Source organism: Marmota flaviventris, assembly GCF_047511675.1.
Source record: "Marmota flaviventris isolate mMarFla1 chromosome 5 unlocalized genomic scaffold, mMarFla1.hap1 SUPER_5_unloc_2, whole genome shotgun sequence".
Classification (NCBI taxonomy): domain Eukaryota; kingdom Metazoa; phylum Chordata; class Mammalia; order Rodentia; family Sciuridae; genus Marmota; species Marmota flaviventris.
Window position 1 is genome coordinate 82,724 of NW_027287680.1, and position 8,980 is coordinate 91,703.

Sequence of the window (8,980 nt, forward strand, 5' to 3'; positions counted from 1 at the left end):
TTTGCTGTGGTTTGGAGTTTGGAGGGAAACCCTTTTTACTTGCAGTTTGGTGACCTTGCAGGGTCTTAGATTACCCTATCTCAGGTAACCTAATTTAATCTCAAGCCATTTGTCAGACACCTAAAGAGCAGGGAATGATAGACTCCCTAATAGCTTTCTCCTGCTGAACACATTAGCTACTCTGTTTCATTTTCATTCTCCCCGCAAAGGGAGCAAAGCTCTGTTTTCTTGGACCTCAGGAGCTGTCTAGAGTTTGAACATAGTGAAAGGGAGAAAGCATCAGCATCCCAGCACTCGTTAGGCTTTTCGGAAATGGGCACTAGTATGCTTAACTGGGTCCAACAAGACAAATTGAGTGTTCAGTCTGGTCTTTGAAATATAATTCTTATTTCATGGGAGACACAATGCCTTGTAAATTCAGCATCTTGCTGCAAAAATGGCCAGAGGCAGACTTGTCACCTGGTTACCAAATCTCATTAAATACTTTGTAATATTAGGCAAGAAGCCAAAGGCCACCCACTAAGTAACCCCTGCCTAACTTCAGGCCTTCCCTTGGTTTACTCAGGGATTTGAAGATTTCATACAGTCTTCTCCTCTTCCCCAGGAAGGTGTCAGTTTCAGAATAATGAGTCCCCCAGGGAGGCAGGTGATTGAGAAAGAATCCTGAATAACTTCTCTGTGTTGGCTTCAAGTTCTTAATTCAGTTCACAAACTTGCAATGAAAAATGAAATTCAAATATCATCATCATTTATCAAGGTGACATGTATATCTGACACACATATGTTCCTTTAATGTTAATTATTGCCATTCTATTCATGTCATCCTTTGAGGAAGTTAAGAACACATTCCCTTCCCCCTTCACTTTAGTTGAACCCATATGAGGTAACCAGAGAACAATAAATATAAAATAGGGCATAATTATAATAGTTATGAAGTAAGGTGGTTATAATGAGCATTTATTAACTTATTACTAAGACTTTCATCATATGGAAATCTTTGGTTGTACAAGTTTACAAATCCTAGGGACAAATATAATCTCTTTCACACTCTCAAATTAAGTCCCCATTACCATCATCATTAAGAATAACATTGGCTTTCATTTTAACTTTTTTGTCACACTTTAGAGAAAATATATTTATAGACAGATCCCATGTTGATACTATTTTTAGCCATTCAGGACCAAGTCATTTGTGACTTGTTTCTTAAGCCTTGCTTCCAAGTACCTTTCATATAATAGCTTCTCATAATTAGACTTATAATTATACTTTGAAAGAAGAGTGTATTTTTAGAATATTATTTCAAAGATCAGCACCAACCACTCCTCACATATGCTATACCTCCTCTCCTACAGAAGAGTCAATTCCCCCTTCTTCAAATTTGAGCCAGTGATAATAGGGTGCAATAGATATGACAACATATCAGTATTTGGTCAGCCTTAAGAGGCCTGTCAGTGTTGGATGATAGGTTATTGAAAGAGAAGGGGGGGTGGGGGACTAGAACACAAAGTAGCCATCCCACTAGGTGAGTGAAATACAAGGCACATTACTTCAACCATCTTGAATCCCAATTGAATGTCCAGACAGTACCTTTTGGACCTTACCCTAACAGAACAACGCCTGCAAAATTTTCAGAAATGGAGGAAAATAAATGTGCAACTCTTGATTTCAGCCACTAAGTTGGTGGTGAATTATTATTCTACACTAGATAATCTTTGTAATATTGTTGTCAAGACAATGATTACTTCTCTAAATTGAATTAAGACCCCCATGATAAATGTACTAACTACTACTTATTGAGGCATTTTATATGGATTATCTCACTTAATAGTTAAAACAATACTTTCCCTAAATATTTGATAAAGACATTCAAGCACAGTCATGAATCACTACATTCACAGTTAACTCTAGTAAGGATACCTTAAAATGTAAGTCTATCCTTGGTTATCTGGAAAAGTGGGAATACCATTACTAGAAACAGAGACTTGGAGAACAAGCATTTAGTGCACAGATCATCTTATGAGCCCTTCAGTTGGAGGTCAGTAAATCTTTAGCAGTGAAGAACTAATATTCAGGTCCAGGCTCGAAAAAGATCTAGGTCCAGCCACATGGAGAAGATTTCCAATTAACTTCTAATTGTAACATTAACTTCTAATTGGCAATGAGAAAGAGATGGGTCAACAGCCTGCATCTCAGAAGCCAAACAAAAGTCTTGCTCAGGAAGGATACAGAAAAAATCAAACATTTTCTAACAGTGATTTTAAATGAGAGGTCAACCATTCCATAGTGTGAGAAACAAAATTTTATGTGTATGTATATCAGTATTTTCCAAAGAGAAAGTCCATGAATCACATCACATTTTTAAAATACCTAGGGTCAAGAAAAGGATTAGCAGAAAACCAACATCACCCAACTGCAAAACTTCCTATAGAATTACAGTAATCAAGTCAGAGTGATACTGACTAAAGAATGGACAGATAATGGAACAGAATTGAGAACCTGGAAACAGACTCATATATAGTCAACTAATTTTGACAAAAGGAGCATGGGAATACAATGGAAATACAAAAAGACAGTCGTTTGAACAAATGATGCTGATGCTGAAACAACTGGGAATCCATTTGCAAAATGATTAATATCGACGCAGTCAACACTTAGTGAATGTTAACGATTAATTTTTTATTTTGATCTTTATCACTAATGTTCATTGAAATGATCAAAACAGGGTATTTCTAGTACTCCACAGCACAGTGGAGTGGCTATAGTTCATAATAAACTATTATTAATAAATGGAAGAGAGGACCTGAAATACTCCAGAAATGAATAACGATGAGAGATGGATGTGTTAATAACTCTGACTTCCAGTACACACTGTATATGTGTATTAAGTATCACACTGTATTCACAAATATTTATCATTAGTATGTATAATACAAATATGTATAATTCAAATGTTTATGAAGGTGAGAAAAGAAAGAAAAAAGAAGGAAGGAAGAAAAGAAAAAGAGGGAGGGAGGGAAGGAAGGAAGCTTTCTGAGGCAGCTGAGGATAATCAAAAGAAGAACAATCTAGAAGATATTACAAAGACTGTGCAAAGCAAAATGCAAATTGGATAGTGCATTGTGTGTGTATGTGTGTGTGTATGTGTGTGTGCTTGTGTTATAAAAAAGTGTTGAGGTCATTTTGTGTATGTGATTCCAGAAGTATTGCCACTTTGTGGAAGTGATAAAGAAGCAAACATGGATTTTCTATGAAGAAATGGTTGTCTATTGATGGTGTGAGCTGCATCTTCAGAATATCAATTTCCAAAAATCAAAAATATTCAACAAGGTGCTTACAATTGGTATGCCTTAAAGAAGGGATATAGGCCTCATTTGCTCTCAGGAACCAGGAGCTAAAGCTAAACAGTGAGGCTGACCTGAGGCATTGTGGAAACAGTCCATCTAAAGATGTCAAAAATTAACAAATGATTGCTTATTGAGAGACTTGGGTATCACATAACCAGATCTTCTCCTTTCTTAAGAATTTATAAGTGAATTTTAAATTTTTCTATCATTTTTATGTGACATTGATAAGTTTGAAATGTGAAATTTTATGATTTTTAAAAGTTGACATTTAACTGAAAAAATCAAAAAGAACCAAGTTAACCATTTGTGAGTTAAGAAAATTTTCCTAATTCACATCCAACTTGTTTGCCATTTGATAAAGTCCTCTGCTTTACAAGTGGTACAATCAGTTATGTAACATTGAAGTACCCTGAATTCTGATTTTATTTTTTTCTACATACTCAATGTGAGAGTTAGAACTATTTTTTAAAATAGTTCTCAAATTGTCTTTTTTTTTTGCCTACAATGCTACCCCCTACTATATACAGCAAATTTCTCTATGTCAGAAGTTTACTAAAATGTCAGCCCTTCTATGAAGTTGTTTCTTAATGAACTTCAATAGTTTCCTATAACTCAGAGTGATTTTATCTGGCCCCCGGTGTGATGAAGTGGCTCTTCTCATTCACTTCATGAAGACAACTTATTTTTAAAATTTATTTTTATTCTTTCATACATGTTATATTCTCTGATTGAAATACCTTTCCACCATATTTATATGTGTGTGAATTCTTTTCATCCTTCAGGACACATTTCAAAGAACCAGTTTTGAATAAACACTCTTTTCAACCTGAACCCCAACTCTTTCCAACATATGCTCTGATTTGTTTCCTTTATAGATTTGTTAATAACTGAAAATATATTTTTAAAATATTTATTCTTATCTACATGGTAAAGCACAAAATTCTTTGGCAGGATCTTTGATTAATATATGGATTGATATCCAGTATATTATAGACACTGAATAATTTTTGTAGAATTAATTAATGGAATAAATAATTCTTTGGGCTTTTTTAAGCAGATGCATATCAAACCATGTTTTGTTTTGTTTTGTTTTTAGGGGGGGTACTGGGGACTGAACTCAGGGGCACTTGGTCACTGAGCCATACCCCCACCCCTACTTTGTATTTTATTTAGAGACAGTATCTCACTGAGTTGCTTAGTGTCTTGTCATTGCTGAGGCTGGCTTTGAACTCACAGTTCTCCTTTTTCAGCCTCCCAAGTGACTGGGATTACAGGTGTGTGCTACCGTGCCTAGCTCAAACCATGTTTTATTTAGTTGGAATACTTTATCTTTCTGAAAAGTGACTGAAAGTACTGATTGTGTCCATCCATCTCTAGATTTCTAAGAATCTACAACATAGTAATGGATCTACACTTTCAAGCTTTTTCACATCTCCCCAATATAGAAAATTCTGTTTCTGTGGTATGCTGTATTTAACAGATAAAGTCAAGACCAGTAATGTGTAGGCTTCAGCTGCCTCAGAACCTGTTTAGCTGCTCGATGACTGAAGTCACCAACATTTTATTCCACCTGTTATTTATTTCTGGACTCAGCATGTAAATTAAGGCTCTAAAACTAAATGTGTTATTTATGGAAAAATACTTCCCAAATATAGTATGTACTAAAGACTGCTAATTTGTGTCCAATTATGCACTTTTAATTCCTGGGATCCAGCTTTATTTTCCTTGAAGTTCATCTGCATAACTTCTGAAGAACTGAGCACTGATTGGAGAATTATTGATTTGATAAGTGTAGTAATATTCTAGTCTCTGTTTGCATATTGTATCCTTTTGTCCTGAGGTGGTATAACAATTATTCTAATTCAATTAAACAAAGTCTCCTCCATTATTACTTGAAAAGAACATCACTGTAGAAATTTTGCCAGGACCACTTTATTGAAACTACTTCCTTTTGTGCATAATAACTGATAGGAAATACATTGCAATGGAGACTGGGAAACAAAGAAGACATTTTCTAAAATAAAAGCAAACTAAAGACACTTCCATTATTGTAACGTCAAAGGAATCAACACTTCCCTTCATGTTTGAAACCAAGTTTTCCATTTCCTTCCCTGAAAGAAAAAAGAAGTTATTCAGAGATGAAATGGAGTATAGAAAGGCACAAATCCAGACTGGGTGAACTGGGAAAGGGCATTTACTAAGCCTCGAGTAGGGGGTTAATAATATTGTTTTTTATATGAGAATTATCTGTAACATACATTAAATACTAACATCTTAATAGTTTCCCTGACTCATATCCCATTAACCCCACCTAAAGGGGGCCTTCATGTGCTTACATAGCTGCTTTGCAGAATTCACAGAGATTTGGGTAAGTTTTCCAGTCAGTGCCACACACTGGTTTGTCTGTCTTTGGGCAGGATTTTCCATCTGTAGCTGGTTTCTTCTCATAGTTGCTGCACAAAGCCTGTAATTTAAATGTCTTTATTTCATGAAAATGGCATTGACATCATTTGCTCTCTTTAAGAATTTTAAAAAAATATTAGACTTATGTGCTTAGAAATCCTTCAAAGAGCCGAAGACCAAATGTAAACCTATCCTGCAGTCCTAGCACCTAGAGATACCTTTTGTTAGCATTTTGTTATTTTTCCTCCCATCTATCTCTTCTCTATGTATTATATTGCCATATGTATAAGATTAAAAATAGAACTACACTATAATTTCATTTATTCTTTATCACTTTCTTTTTCTTTTCTATTTTTCATATTCTAAAGACAAGGCTTTGTGGTATAATATTCCATCATAAAAATGTAACATGATTCATTTTACTTATAAATTATTATTATATTCTTCTCCTTTCTTTTTATACATTAATTTGGTGGAGATGAATTAAAAGTTTACATTTGGTGAGGTGAAGATTTAATTTACTAGAAATGTTGAATTTAAAAATATATATAAATATATAAATTATATATATATATATATATATATGTATGTATATATATATATATATGTATATATATATATATATATAGTAGTTTTATTCTCTCTTTTTAAACATCACTTAATTTCCAAATACTTATCTGCTCCTTTTTTGTTTAGAACACTCTTAATTTTTATTGTATAAATCCATAAATAAATAAGGTTAATTTATTCACTATTTACTCAGCAAATGCTGAGTATCCACTGAGTGCCACTACTTTAAATTTGTTAGGCAGTATAATCAATGCTCTGATTGAAATCCTACAGCTAAATTTTTCCTCAAGGAAGTAGCTGTTGCCTTAAAAAGAAGGAAGGATTTGGAAAAGACAAAAATAACCATATGTTATCTTAAATTAGATCTTTGGGGGAATTTGAACAAGATGATAAATAAGTGAATTGTTACATATCAGTATAAATTCCCTAATGTTCGTGCTTGTATTAAGGTTATATATAAAGTTAAGGAAGCTGAGTAAAGGATATATGCTATTGTTTGAACTATTTTTACCCCTTTTTTATAAGTCAAATTACTTCAAAGAAAAGACTCAAAGGCAAGTTTTTTTTTTTAAATAAAGCTAAAAAAATCAGCCAATTTTAGATTTCTTCATCAACATATTTTAAACAATGTTTGTAGTACCTGTGCAGATAATAAAAGACATATAGCAAAATTTTTATAGCAGGCTAATTTTCAGAAAATGGAAGTGATATTGCATTTCACATCTGATAGTTTTCTTGAATACTCTAACATTTACTTATTCTTTATTCATCCTTAAATTCATCTATGCATCAATCCAGCAATGTATTTGTTGAGTTAGTGCTATGATTAAAAAGCATGAGGGTTAAAAAATGAAAGAAAATTCTGACTTTAAATAGCTCACATTTTAAGAGAGAATACCAATGAAGTGTAACAAAAGTGATAAATGTTAAATTTAAAATATTAATATTTTAATAGACATACATATGGCAAAGCAATCCTTCATTGCTGGAGACAACTACAAAATAGAAGTTATTTTTTTCTTAGGTCATTTCCATAGGTGCAGGACACATGAAAAGAGGTTTAAAAAGTTCCTTCTAAGTGAGAAAATAGCACATTTTTCCATGGAGGTGCAGACAATGTTGGTACATATCTTCCAGAATGAGCAATATTAGCAGTGTGGTTTAAACTTCAGGGCATCATTGAATAGCAAATGAATGAGGTTGAACAAGGAGATTGACAATAGATGGGCTAGGTAAAATAATTTGGATATTATCTTTATAAAAGGAAAAAATCTATAATTTACAAGTAAGAGCTTCATGTAAAGATAAAGTGTTAGGAAAAAATGTTCTCTAGTGCCACTGTGGAACTGTAGAGAGCATTTATTGAATGAATTAATCTTTTAAACAGTGTTAGATTTGTTTTTCTTCCTGTACATATTTAAAACATTTGACATTCAATTAGAAAAGCAAAATAAACATAACTTGGCCATTTAGATGAAACCATTAAATTTACAGTTTAATAATAATTTACTTTTCTTTAACATTTATTGTAAACTAAACATTCCTCCATAGGCTTTGCGTACATTAGCTCATATGCTTATTATGAATTAAATGCTATTAATAGCTGAGTTTTCTTGATAAAGAAATGGAGGAGATAAAGGTAAAATAAGTTCTTAAAAAATCAAACACTAACTAAGTAACAGGGCTAGAATAAGAATTGAATATTCTTTTCTTCAAAGTCCATTTTTTCAAAAATAAACTACATTTCTTCATGAAGTATGTTTTTAATATATATATATATATATATATATATATATATAGGCATATATAATTTAAAAATATAAACTATACTTTCATTAACATAGTCTCCTCATTACCCTCTCGTCTATTATTAATTACAAGCTTTATGAGGGGTTTCAATATATATGAATCTGGAAACTATGTACTTTGTTTTCAAATCTGTTAAGAGAAATTTAGATCTGTGATTCCCAAATTCTCATGTATATAAAAAACGTCAGAGAACTTTTTGAAATGCAGATTCATGAGCCTTCCTTCCTTAGAGATCCCATTTAGTCCATATGTCTAAAACCTACGTGTAGGGATCAGGAATGTGTATTTATCAAGCATTGATTTTTGACTTTTATGCACATGGTACTAAGATCTAGAGTGACTACGTCCTCTAGGTTACCAGAGAAGGTCCCAGTTTATGATGACCTTCTTGCTATAATTATGCTAAGTACAATTTTCACTCTCAAAATTATCCTGATTTGAAAAATAAATGCCACTTGCCTCACCCTTTTATAGATTACACTGTGATTATACAGGCTTTGAGTGTAAAATCCTTGCATGTAAATGTGTTATCTGGCCCTTTGGAGAAAACAGGAAGTGATTTTCAAATCTTTTTCCTCTGTTGAGGAATGTGCATCTATACCAGTGGTGATACTGTTGAAAACCATGTGTCCTGGGCAGGACTATCATCCCAACTTCTCACCAGGCTGGCCATGTGAGCTCAGAAGATCAGGGGTAGCAGCCACAGTGCTTCCCCATCTAGGGTCACCCTTGTGTAAGACCTGTGATAAGAAAGGACTTGTGTGAGAGAGAAGCACATACCTGATAGCCCTTGTGGCTCACAGCCTCTGCAAAGAGAAAACAGGCACTGATAAATCACAATGAATCAGAGTTCC